The sequence below is a fragment of the Ornithorhynchus anatinus genome, chromosome 3 (genome assembly GCF_004115215.2).
Source record: "Ornithorhynchus anatinus isolate Pmale09 chromosome 3, mOrnAna1.pri.v4, whole genome shotgun sequence".
NCBI lineage: Eukaryota > Metazoa > Chordata > Mammalia > Monotremata > Ornithorhynchidae > Ornithorhynchus > Ornithorhynchus anatinus.
This window is the reverse complement of record NC_041730.1, coordinates 115,034,909-115,047,918: the sequence shown is the minus strand read 5'-3', so window position 1 is coordinate 115,047,918 and position 13,010 is coordinate 115,034,909. Positions and strand designations below refer to the sequence as shown.

Genomic DNA, 13,010 nt, shown 5'->3' with positions numbered 1-13,010 from the left:
TACCTCAACTGTAAAATGGGGATGAAGACTGTGGGACAATCTGATTACCTTGTATCTACCCCAGTGCTTAGAACAGTGCTTGGCAAATAGTAAGCGCTTAACAAATGCAGCGTGGCTCAGTGGAAAGAGCACGGGCTTTGGAGTCAGGGCTCATGAGTTCGAATCCCAGCTCTGCCACTTGTTGGCTGTGTGACTGTGGGCAAGTCACTTAACTTCTCTGTGCCTCAGTTCCCTCATCTGTAAAATGGGGATTAAGACTGTGAGCCCCACATGGGACAACCTGATTCCCCTATGTCTACCCCAGCGCTTAGAACAGTGCTCGGCACATAGTAAGCGCTTAACAAATACCAAAAAGAAGAAAGAAGAAGAAGAAATGCCATAATCATTACTATTATTGTTATTACATTGTCCTTGACCCTTACCCACACCATCCTATTCCCCCAACCCGCCTGGGAAATAAAAGGGAAAGGAAAAAGATGGGCTGAAACAAAGGGCAGAACCTGGGATCCAAGATGGTACTCTTCCTAAAGAAAGAGTAATTAGTAAGCGAGCCAATCAATCAATGATATTTATTGAGTGTTTACTGTATGCAGAGAAGCAGAAAGGCCTAATGGATAGTGCATGGGCCTGGGAGTCAGAAGGACCTGAGTTCTAATCCCAGCTGCATCAATTCTCTGCTGTGTGACTTTGGGCAAATCACTTAACTTCTCTGTGCTTCAGTTACCTCATCTGTAAAATGGGGATTAAGACTGTGTCCAACCTGATTAGTTTGTATCTACCCCAGCACTTAGCATAGTGCCTGGCACATAGTAAGTACTTAACAAATACCATTAAAAAATTCAGGACACTGTACTAAATGCTTGGGGTTTGGAGAGTACAGAATAATAATAATAATTATGGCATTTGTTAAGCACTTATTATGTGCCAGACATGACAGACCTGATCTCAACCCTCAGGGAGTTTTACATTGGAGTAGGTGACCTTAAAATCTAAAACACATAGATTATTAGATTTTCCTCTAATTTCTTTTAGTGCTCATATTTGTTCGCATCTTGCTCATTTCAGCTTTTTTTTTCCATTTTTCTTTTTCATCAGCTCTTCCTTTTTTTTACTTTTCCTTTTTAATATTTTTACTTGGCATTTGCAAAGAGGCAGAAAAACTCCCCTCCCAGGCCCCTCTCCTTACTTAAGCCAATCTTAGTGCCCCATTCCACCATAGCTAATGAAAAATGACCAAGGTCCCAGCACTGTCTGCTCCTTAAAATGTCTTCCAGAAAGATCCCATTCTATAGCCTCTGGTTCCACCATTTTTTTTGCCATCCCAGCTACTAGTCCTGGGTTAAAATGTGAGACAGAGTGAAGACGACTCAATACAAACTCTCCTACTTCTAGAAAAGACTGGCATCCTGCTTGATATATCTTTCCCCTTCCTAAACCTGAAGGACTACACGAAATGTCAGCAGCCCTTTCTAGCACCACATAACGCTACTCTGTGTATCCAAGTAACCCTGCTCGGATGTAATGTTCGACCTGAATGGGAAGGGGCCAAGAAAAGGTGAAGCTGCATGGTGTAATGGATAGAGCACGGGTCTGGGAGACAGAAGGTCATGGGTTCTAATCCCACCTCCACTACTTGCCTGCTGTGTGACCGTGGGCAAGTCACTTCATTTCTCTGGGCCTCTGTTACCTCATCTGTTAAATGAGGATGAAGACTGTGAGCCAGGGACAGGGGCTGTGATCCACCTGACTTGTTTATATCCACCCCAGTGCTTAGTACAATGCCTGGAACATAGTAAATGCTTAACAAATACTATCATCATTATTATTATTAATAATAATAAAAGGTAGTGCACTGCATTTTGTAAGCCAAAGTGTACAGATATTGTCTTTCACAAAGCCACAAAGGAGCATCAGGCTCAGACACAGAAAGATAGCAAGCTGTCTACCACTCAATCATAATTATTGATCACTTACTCTGTGCAGAGCATTGCACTAAATTCTTGGATCTAAGGGCAGAATACCATAGAGTTAGTAGACATGATCACCACTGCCCTCAAGGAGCTTGTAATTCCAAAAAAAAAAAATAATGTTCCCTCACTAAGAAAAGGGCCCAAGGCACAGTAGTGAGAACACCAGATCCTAGCAGTGGTAATAGGAGGAGGAGGAGGAGGAGGAGTAATAGTAGAGTAATGATGATGGTATTAATTAAATGCTTACTATGTGCCAGGCACTGTACTAAGCGCTGGGGGAGATACAAGCTAATTGAGTTGGACACAGTCCCTGTCCCATTTGGGGCTCACAGTCTCAATCCCCATTTTACAGATGAGGTAACTAATAGTAATAGCAGTAATAACCACATTTATTGAATGCCCTCTGTGAGCAGTGCACTGTAGTAAGTGCATGGAATCCTAAGCACTTATCGTTTTAACAACTCACTAGTAGTACTGAGCTAGAACTTCTCTTTCTCCAAACCTGTTTACACTATTTCTCCATTTCTATCCTCCAAAACAGCCCTTTCAACCCCTGTGAAATAAACTGGAATTAAAAGAGGTAAGGGTTGTATGGAGATAGAGCACACACCAGCACCTATGGGAACAAGAGGATTAAATGAGCACATTCCTTATGATGCTAGACTAACAGAAATGCTGCTTTGCTTTGTTTTCCTGCCACACAGAAAACAAACAGGTGGTTTGTTGTTTTTTTCAGTTGATAATTTATTTCTTCATTCTCTTGTGGTATTGAAAACACAGGCACAGGAGACTGGAGAACAGAAAGGGACACTGGCAGAAGAGATAAAAGTGACTCTGGCTGCCATCCACAACCTACAAGCTCCTCTTCCCTAGACCCAAAATGGTGTCCTTTCTCTTAGCACAAAAGCAGAAACAACAGCTTTTCATAGACTTCTTCCTTGAGCCTTCCTAAACTTTTTTTTATGTTTGAAATGTTTTAAATATCTAATAATGATCATCTTCCACATTTTAGAACAAATTATTCTTGGGTGCAGTAGAGAAGCTATATTCTTAGTAGAAACAGAAGAGGAGTGAAAATCAGGAGTCCTGGGTTCTAATCCTAGCTCCGCCACTGGCTTTCCGTGTGACCTTGGGCAAATCACTTACCTTCTCTGTGCCTCAGTTTCCTCATCTGTAAGAAGGAGATTATAAACCCAGAATGGGAACCCCAGTGGGAACTGTGTTTGATCTAATTGTATTGTATCTACCCTAGTGCTTGGAACAGTGCTTAGCACATAGTTTAATGAACACAATTAACATAATTAGTATTACTGTTATTTATGGTATTTAATTATAATGATATGTTTGGCATGTTAAGCACTCGCTATCTGCCAAGCTTTATACTAAGCGCTGGAGTAGATATGAGATAATCAGATCGGATACATTATCTGCCCACATAGGCTTGGATCAGCGACCTTTGCATGTTTGATACTCACCACACCTCCAACCCAAACCCCACAGCACTTATGCACATATCTTAAAATTATATTTTATAAAGTACTTATTCATTCATATAAATGTCTGTTCCCCCTGTAGACTGTAAGCTTGATATGGGCAGGGAATGTGCCTGCTAATTCTGGTGCACTGTACTCTCCCAAACTCTTAGTACAGTGTTCTGCTCATACTAAACGCTCAATAAATACCATTGATTGACTGATAGAGAGAAAATGAGTGGCTAATCCCTATTTTACAGATGAGGGAATGGAGGCACAGAGAAGCTAAGTGACTTGGCCAAGGTCACAGAGCTGGCAAGTGACAGAGCAGGATTAGAACCCAGATCCTCTAACTCATGATTTTTCTACTAAGACACACTGCTTCTCTTTGAGGGCTGCCTTGATGCCAAGCACCATATCGAGTAAATCCTGGGGAAAGGTACCAGGATACTGAATCAGACACTGGCCTGGTCCACAGGGAACTCACAGTTGGAAAACTATGTGCAAAGGCAGACATACAGTAGAAGAAGATCATACAGTAAATTTGGAAACAACAATCCAGGAAAGATAACAACAAAAACAAAGTTATATGCTGGACTCTAGACTGTAAGCTCATTGTGGGCAGGTAATATGTCTATCAACTGTTGTATTTTATTCTCCCAATAATTAGCACAGTGCTCAACACACAGTAAGCTTTCAATAAATACCACTGATTGATGGATTGATTGAATACTGGGGTGGGGGGCAGCCCTCTGACTTTTCAACACCCTAAGGGAGGCGGCCCATCCTTGGTTTCCACCACTGTGACCTTCTCAACAGCCTAAACTTTGGCCAGGTAGTCTTCGTCCCACCCCGCTTCTGCAGCAGGGTGCAGTCTCTCCTCTTCTCTTCTCCTTCTGCATCGCTCTGACTTGCTCCCATTATTCATCCTTCCTCCCAGTCCCACAACATCTGTGTACAGCGCCCAGGCTTGGGAGTTGGAGGTCACAAGTTTGAATCTCGGCTCTGCCACTTGTCAGCTGTGTGACTGTGGGCAAGTCACTTAACTTCTCTGGGCCTCAGTTACATTATCTGTAAAATGAGGATGAAGACTGTGAGCCCCACATGGGACAACCTGATGACCCTGTATCTACCCAGCGCTTAGAACAGTGCTCTGCACATAGTAAGCGCTTAACAAATACCAACATTATTATTATTATTATTTACTTATATTAATGCCTCTCCTCACGTCTACACCGTAAGCTTGTTGTGGGCAGGAAAATGTGTCTGTAATATTGTTATATCGTACTTTCCCAAGGGCTTAGTCCAGTGCTCTGCACATAGTAAGTGCTCATTAAATACAATTAACTGACTGATTGACTATCAGCGGGGATCTCCGACGCTCAGGCAAACCCCAGATGGCTGGGAACTCCTGGCTGAGGGTCCTGGCTTCTGTACAATTCCCTCTTGCAGGACAGGCCTTCTTGCTGGTGATGGCGGGTGAGGATAAGATGGAGTTGAGCGGTAAACTGAGTAAATCAGGGAATAAAGCATATGTACCTGAATTATTAAGGATTTATTCAATCAATCAGGTGTATTTATTGAGCACTTGCTCTGTAAAGAGCACTGTATTAAGCTCTTGGAAGAGTATATACAACAGAGGTGGTAGACACATTCCCTGCCCTTAATGAGTTTACAGAATTAATTTAGAAAACCCACTAAATAGGTATGAGACAAGGAAGTGTAGAGCAGTTGGCAAGCTCCTTGGGGAGGAGGGCCAATAAGGTTTTTAATGTAAAAAAGGGTTGGTCACAGTCCCTCCTCAAATGGGGCTCACAGTCTCAGTCCTCATTTTACAGATGAAGTAACTGAGGCACAGAAAAGTGAAACTGCCCAAGGTCACAAAGCAGACAAGTGCCGGAGCCATGATTAGAACCTATGACCTTCTGACTCCCAGTCCCGTGCTCTATCACAGAGCCCTGCTGCTTCTCTGTTGGAGAAACTTGAAAGTAGAGGGTAATTTGGGGTGGAGCAAATAAGAAGAGATCAAGAAGTACTGGGAGCACCGAAGGAGATGTGGGGGCCTAGACAGGGAAGGCCTCTTAGAGGTAGTGAGACTTCAGTAGGGTTTTGAAAATGGGGAGAGAATTGGTCTGTCAGATACGGTGAGGGGCATAAGGAGGACGTGGGCAAAGGGTCAGTGGCTAGACAGGCGAGATTGAGGTTGGTGTTAGAGGTGGGAAGTGTGCGAGTTGGGTTCTAATATGAGATTAGAGATTTGAGGTGGGGAGGAAAGGAAAGGCCTAGTTGGACCCTCAGAGCTCTAGGGCTCTCCCTGAGGATAATGATAATAATAGTAACAATACTTTGGGTACTTAAGTGCTTACTACGAACAAGCACCGTCCTAAACACTGGGGTAGATACAAGTTAATCAGGTTGGCCCCATCCTTGTCCCACACAGGGCTCACAGTCTAAATTGGAGGAAATAGGATTAACCCCCATTTTACAGGTGAGGAAACTGAGGCACAGAGAAGCAGGCATCTTCTAGGCCCCAAGCCCAGAGGCCCACATTTCCACCAGGACAGATGATTCCTGCCGGCCCTCAGCTTCAGCAGGGAATCTTGGGATTATAAAGGGCAGGAGTGGGAGCCGCAGAGAAGCGTGGCACAGAGAGCAGAGCGAAACTTCCTGGCAAGGGTACTGATGGCAACCCAGGCTCCGTTGGAGCTTCGCTGATCGTATTATACGACCTCCGGCACTTAGTAAGGAGCTGGGTACATAGTGAACGCTTACCGAATACCACAGTGATACTAACAATTATGATTATTGTTGTTATTGTTATCATTTACTGACGTTCACTTTGGAGTCTGGAGAATCCAGTTTCTCAGTGCCCCACCCAAAGAGCAAGTGCTGACACCACTGGACAGCCTCCACACTGATCACAGACTGGCTTCATTTTGATAGCATAAAGGTGATTAACATTCCAGGTCATTAAAGAGCACTTTGCAAGGGAGCCTCCCAGGTATTTCGAGGCTCCCAGAGAGAGGTCATGAGGCTGGTGGCAATAAATAGCTCTCAGCTAACTCCAGCCCAGCAATGAAAACTGTGGTTGAGGCTACTCAAGCCCATCATGGAAGGATGTTTTCCTGCCTTTTATGAGCCCCACTGACCCGGCCCTCCCATCGATCTGAGCAAATGCAAATGCTTCTCAGGCTGACCTGAAACTACTGCCCAGACCGCTAAGCAGAAGGACTGTTAATTCAATTAAAATATGTAGCCCTTGGGCAATGATGGCACATTTTCATGAAGGAATATGATAATTTGGGGGGCACCGATATGCATATATTTTTACGGAAGACCTGAAGCCACATTTGAACTCTCCCCTCAAGGGAAGAAGGGCTCATTTTTATCCATCCAAGTCCACATCCGATAGAAACTTCTTACCACAGGTTTTAAGCCACTCAATTACCTTGCCCCCTCACGACTAATCTTACTAATCTACCTAGTAGTAGGGAGTACTACTGGAGTCAGGAGAACTCATGGAGTCAGGGCTCATGAGTTCAAATCCCAGCTCTGCCACTTGTCAGCTGTGTGACTGTGGGCAAGTCACTTAACTTCTCTGTGCCTCAGTTCCCTCATCTGTAAAATGGGGATGAAGACCGTGAGCCCCACGTGGGACAACCCGATTCCCCTGTGTCTACCCCAGCGCTTAGAACAGTGCTCGGCACATAGTAAGCGCTTAACAAATACCAACATTATTATTATTAACATTATTACCTATAACCCAGGCCACACATTTCACTCCTCCAATGCCAACCTGCTCACTGTAGCTCGATCTCATGTGTCTCAATGACGGCCCATTGCCCACGTCCTGCCTCTGGAAGTCCCTCCCTTTTTAAATCTGACTGGCCACCACTCTCCCCATTTTCAAAGCGCTACAAAAATCCCATCTCCTCCAAGAGATGTCCCTCCAAGAGATGTTCATTTTCCTGCCTATTTACCCTCTCATTAACATCACCTAAACACTTGGAACTGTACCCCTTTGATACTTACTCCACCATAGCCCTACAGAGCTTATGCACGTATCCTTAAACTCTATCTGTAATTTAGTTCGTCGTTCTCCCCAACTAGAATTTATGCTCCTTGAGAGCAAGAATCGTGTCTGCCAACTCTTTTGTATCGTACTCCCCCAAGTACTTAGTACAATGCTCTATACGTAGTAAGCTCTCCACAAATAAATGGACTGACTATCATTCATTTATTCATTCAATTGCATTTATTGAGCCCTTACTGTGTGCAGAGCACTGTACTAAGAGCTTGAAAAGTACAAGTCAGCAATAAAGAGAGACAATCCCTGCCCACGATGGGCTTACAGTCTAGAAGCGGGGAGACAGACATCAAAACGAGTAAACAGGCATTAATATAAATAAATAGAATTATAGATTTGTACATATATACACACAAGTGCTGTGGGGCAGAGAGGGAGGTAGAGCAAAGGGAGTGAGTTGGGGAGATGGGGAGGGGAGGGGGAGCCGAGGGAAAGGGGGGCTTAGTCCGGGAAGGCCTCTTGGAGGGGGTGAGCCTTCAGTAGTGCTTTGAAAGGGGGGGAATTGTCCTAGTTTGGCGGATTTGAGAAGGGAGGGCATTCCAGGCCAGAGGTAGGACATGGGACGGGCTAGATGGCCTGTTATTAGGGCCTCAGCCTGCCCAGTCTCCAGGTCTTAGGGAAAGTTTCCTCCTCCAGGGCAGGAGTCATGGCTACCTACTCTACTATATTTTCACAAGTGTTTAGGGGGACGAGTGTGAGATCAAATTCACCAGTGACAGGCTGGGACCTGCTTTTTATGGTATTTGACATCAATCAATCAATCATTCAATCAATCAATAAAGCTAAGTATTTATTAAATACTTAACTGTGTGCAAAGCACTGTCCTAAGCACTTGGAATAGTAATAATAATAATAATAATGATAACCATGGTATTTGTTGAGGGCTTACTATGTGCCAAGCACTGTTTTAAGCACTGGGGAAGACACAAGGTAATCAGGCTGTCCCAATATACTAAGTGCTTGGGAAAGTACATTATAACAGTACACTGACACATTCCCTGCCCACACCGGCTTACAGTCTACAGTTTACAGTCTATGTGCCAGGCACAGTACTAAGTGCTGGGATAGTTACAAGCAAATTGGGTTGGACAAAGTCCCTGTTCACATGGGGATCATAGTCTTTAGCCCCATTTTACAGATAAGCTAAATGAGGCCCAGAAAAGTTACGTGACTTGCCCAAGGTCCCACAACAGACAAATGGTGGAGCCGGGATTAGAACCCTGGTACTTCTGACTCCCAGATCAGGGCTCTATCCACTTGGCAACACTGCTTCTTCCCTACTAGTCCGAAGGACTCCCTGTCTGAGGTAAAAGCAACAACATCATGGTGACAATAGGGAAGGTCACTCCCACCACTTTGAGCAGACCTTTCCTGACTAACCCCTCCTTTCCCTTGCTCCCATTCCCTATGTTGCCGTGACTTACTCCCTTTATTCATCCCCTCTCCCAGCCCTACAACACTTACGTACATATCTGTAATTAATTTATTTCTATTAATATCTGTTTCCCCCTCTACAATGTAAGTTTGTTGTGGGCCGGGAATTTGTCCATTTATTGTACTCTCCCAAGCGCTTAGTACAGTACCCTGCACACAGTAAGCACTCAATAAATACGATTGAATGAATGAATAAATGAATGAGATGAATGACCTACCTGCCCTGGTCATCCCAGGCTGACAAAACATATGCGAATTTCCAACTAGTCCTGGAGAGTTGCAAAACAAAAGCCTTCTGGCCCTTTAGCTCTATCCCTTCCCTTCCCAGCCTCCCTAAAATCTCTGACCACCGTTTCCCCATATTCCAAATGAAAAGTTGGCAACTCTGATCTGAGGCCACTTCGTTTTCCCCTTTCAGGTCCACAGGGAAAAGCAGCAGAAGCCACATTTGGAAGAAAGGCACGTCTCTCCAAATTCCTTTCTGAATCCCTTCTTCCTCCTCCGACACTTGGGGCCAAATGGACCACCTGCCTTCCTCTAATTCCACCGCTGGTTTGGGCTTATAGCATATCACCGAGGGTTTCTACTGCCTTCAAGCTGAGGAGGGGAAAAGAAAAAACTTATGAACCAAGATTGGCTGAATTCCAAGTCATAATATTGGGGATTTTTCTCTTTGCTTTCTTTCAAACAAAAACGTTTAGATTTTTAGGAGGAGGGCTGGGGTCTTAGCAAGGAAGCTTTCCCACAGGAAATTCTTCTAACAAAGGGAGCAACCAAAAAAAGCAAATTCATGAAAGACCGGTTGCAAAAAGGAACCAGGATAATTGTCTGGAATTTCACGGTTCTTGCTAACTGGAGTCAAGCTTGCCCAATCTCCAGTCCTGTTCTCCCTCCCTTCAGTGTGAGGCAGACCAGTTCTTCTTTGCAGCCCGGGGAATGCTCAGGAAAACGAATCCCGGATTGCCTGGGGCCTCTTCCGAGTCCTGCTTTCTGATGTCTGGTGAGGCGTGAAGCTCACCAGCAAGCAGGTGACTAGAGACAATTATCCCAACATTTGCATATGTTAAATGTGACATTTAAGGATTTTCAAACATTGTAAAAGTCCAATTACATTCCAGCAACCTGTGCTTTGGGGCAGAGGTATAATTTGCTATTATTAAAGGAAGATTCAGTGAGATACTGGTTTTGATATGCAAATATACTTGCCTCTCCTTTTTAAGCAGGACCTGGTGGGCTGAGCGCCTTTGAACAGGAACCATCAGCTCTCCTTTTCAAATATTTTAGCTCAGTAAAATGGAGCCTTTTCCAAAGTTGAAAGGGTCGGTTCAGACAGGCGACAAAATGGTCACAAATCTCTTTTGGCAAGCCATCAAATGGGAGAACTCTAAAGAAACAGCTCACCACTCTATGTTGCTCCATCATTTCACTGAACCATTTTCAATTAGTGGTATTAACTGAGCGCTTACTATGTGCAGAGCACTGTACTAAGAGCTTGGGGGAGTACCATAGAGTTAGTAGACAGGATCCCTGCCCTCAAGAACTTACAGCCAGCGTGGATCTGGGGAGTGGAGAGAAGCAGACTCTATTGTATTTCAATTTCCCAAGCACTTAGCTCAGTGCGTTGCACTCAGTAAGAGCTAAATTAGAGGTAGGGGGGAAAGAATAGAGTTCAAGGACATAATAATAATAATGCTGGTATTTGTTAAGTGCTTACTATGTGCAGAGCACTGTTCTAAGTGCTGGTGGAGATACAGGGTCATCAGGTTGTCCCACGAGGCTCACAGTCTTAATCTCCATTTTACAGATGAGGTAACTGAGGCACAGAGAAGTTAAGTGACTTGCCCACAGTCACACAGCTGACGAGCGGCAGAGCCGGGATTAGAACCCATGACCTCTTACTCCAAAGCCCGTGCTCTTGCCACTGAGCCACGCTGCTTCTCATAAGAGCTGTGGAAAGTGTGCAAATATTTGCCCTCCTGCCCAGGACGGACAAAAATCAGGCAGAAAGTCAATATAGAATCAGGTAGTGGAGAACTAAAAAATGAACTAAGTTCTGCCTTCCACATTTTCCTTTCTTACCAATGCTGTCACCTCTCAGGATCGCTTCTGGCGAGTTTACAGTACTCTACCAGTCTCGACTATGGGAGGGAGAGTCAAGCAGAGGCCTGTCCATTCCATTCCTAGCTTGGCCAGTGGCTAGCAAATGGAAGGCAATCTGCTACAAGTCAAAACTCACCTGTGCTGGGCAGCAGCGGCATGGGAGAGAGTGGAGGGCAGAGACTCAGGTTTTCTGTGTGGAAGGAGGCAGTGGTAAACTGCTTCCATATTTTTACCAAGAAAACTCTATGGAAACACTACCAGAATAATTGCAGATGGAGGTGGAGTGTACTGGGAGAGATGTGTCCATGGCGTCACTATGGGTCAGACACGACTCGAGAGCTTAAGTCAACAATGACGACAACACCATTGCTGTGGTTCCCTCTCATAATTCTCTTTCTTTTGACCTGCACCACCCCTCCCCCCAGCTCACCTCCCCTATACTTACACTATTCTCGTTTGTCTCTCCATCTTTTCTACCTTTCCACTTCTCTCCTCCAAAAGAACAACCCTGAGGAATTCCCTGTTGTCATTTTACCTTTGTCCCTTCTTTTCCTCAGCTCCTTTCTATTAGGTTTCCCAGAGATTCAGGTCCCAACCTCTTACCCTCGTCCTGTCTGTGGCCTGGAACACCCTCCCTCCTCATATCCGACGCACAATCACTCTCCTTCCCTTCAAAGCCTTATTGAGCGATGTGGAGGCACAATTCCTCCAAGAGGCTTTCCCTGACAAAGCTCTCTTTCCTTTTCTTCAACTCCCTTCTGTGTCACACTGACTTGCTCTCTTTATTCATCCCCATTCCAGCCCCACAGTACTTATGAACATATCTGTAATTTATTTATTTATATTAATAACTGTCTCCCCCTCTAGACTGTAAACTCGCTGTGGGCAGGGAATGTGTCCATTATATTGATATACTGTACATTTGCAAGAGCTTAGTACAATGCTCTGCACATAGTAGCAGATTCTTGATTTTTTATTCTATTTATTGCTATTGTTTAAATGAGATGTTCATCGCCTTGATTTATTGCTATTGTTTTTGTCTGTCTCCCCCGATTAAACTGTAAGCCCGTCAATGGGCAGGGACTGTCTCTATCTGTTGCCAATTTGTACATTCCAAGCACTTAGTACAGTGCTCTGCACATAGCAAGTACTCAGTAAAAACTATTGAATGAATGAATGAATAGTAAGTGTTCAATAAATACAAATATAAATACAGTTTTTTTGGCCTGTGGATTTAGGGAGCCAGAGGAGTAAATCGAGCTGCAGTTGGGTGTGAGATGGTGAAAATTTTGGTGAGCCAGTAGATTTTTCAAGAATAAATCTACAAAGTTACCTTACAGCGCTGGAGATTTACTGCCAGTTCATCGATTTTTCCTCATTATCTTTTAAATATCAAGCAGTCTGTCACAAAGATCTGTTACCCTAATGAAGAGGAAGAAGCCAAATTCCAGGTTAAACCTTCCCTTCCCTCTTAAGTTCCATATTTTGTTATCAGAGGGATGTCAGGAAAGACAAAGATGAAATGAGTTGATTTTCTTTTTATTTAGTGGGTGTGGAAGATCAACACCAGACTGTAAGTCCAGAACGAGTGCTGTTAGGCACCGGGTAGCAAGCTTAAATACAATACAGTAAGTTAAGAACAGAGTGAAATCCTTAATTTGAAAATAGCTAGGCTTTGCAGGTTCTGTTTGTAACTGCCTAACTGAAAGACTTTCCCAAGCGATCCAGAGTGCAAAATGAGAAACTTCCTGCTGATGCCCTTTGATTATCAATCAATTGTATTTATTGAGCACTTGCTGGGTGCAGATCTCAGTACCAGGCACTTGGGACAGTACAACAGAGTGGTAGACACATTCAGTTTCAAGTTATGCAGCTCTAGAGAGCTAAACAGTTTAGGGGAAGTCAGAAATGCAAAGGGAGACAGAAGACTGCATGCTTGTTGTGGGC

General features: G+C 44.2%; 1 non-coding gene across 1 annotated transcript; it reads left to right on the top strand.

The window, feature by feature from the left end:
• Positions 1-11,051: 11,051 nt before the first annotated feature.
• LOC114810554 lies at positions 11,052-11,189 on the top strand. Its single transcript, XR_003758250.1, has one exon. It is a non-coding gene; the product is annotated as a small nucleolar RNA SNORA7 (small nucleolar RNA).
• The last annotated feature ends 1,821 nt before the right edge of the window (positions 11,190-13,010 follow it).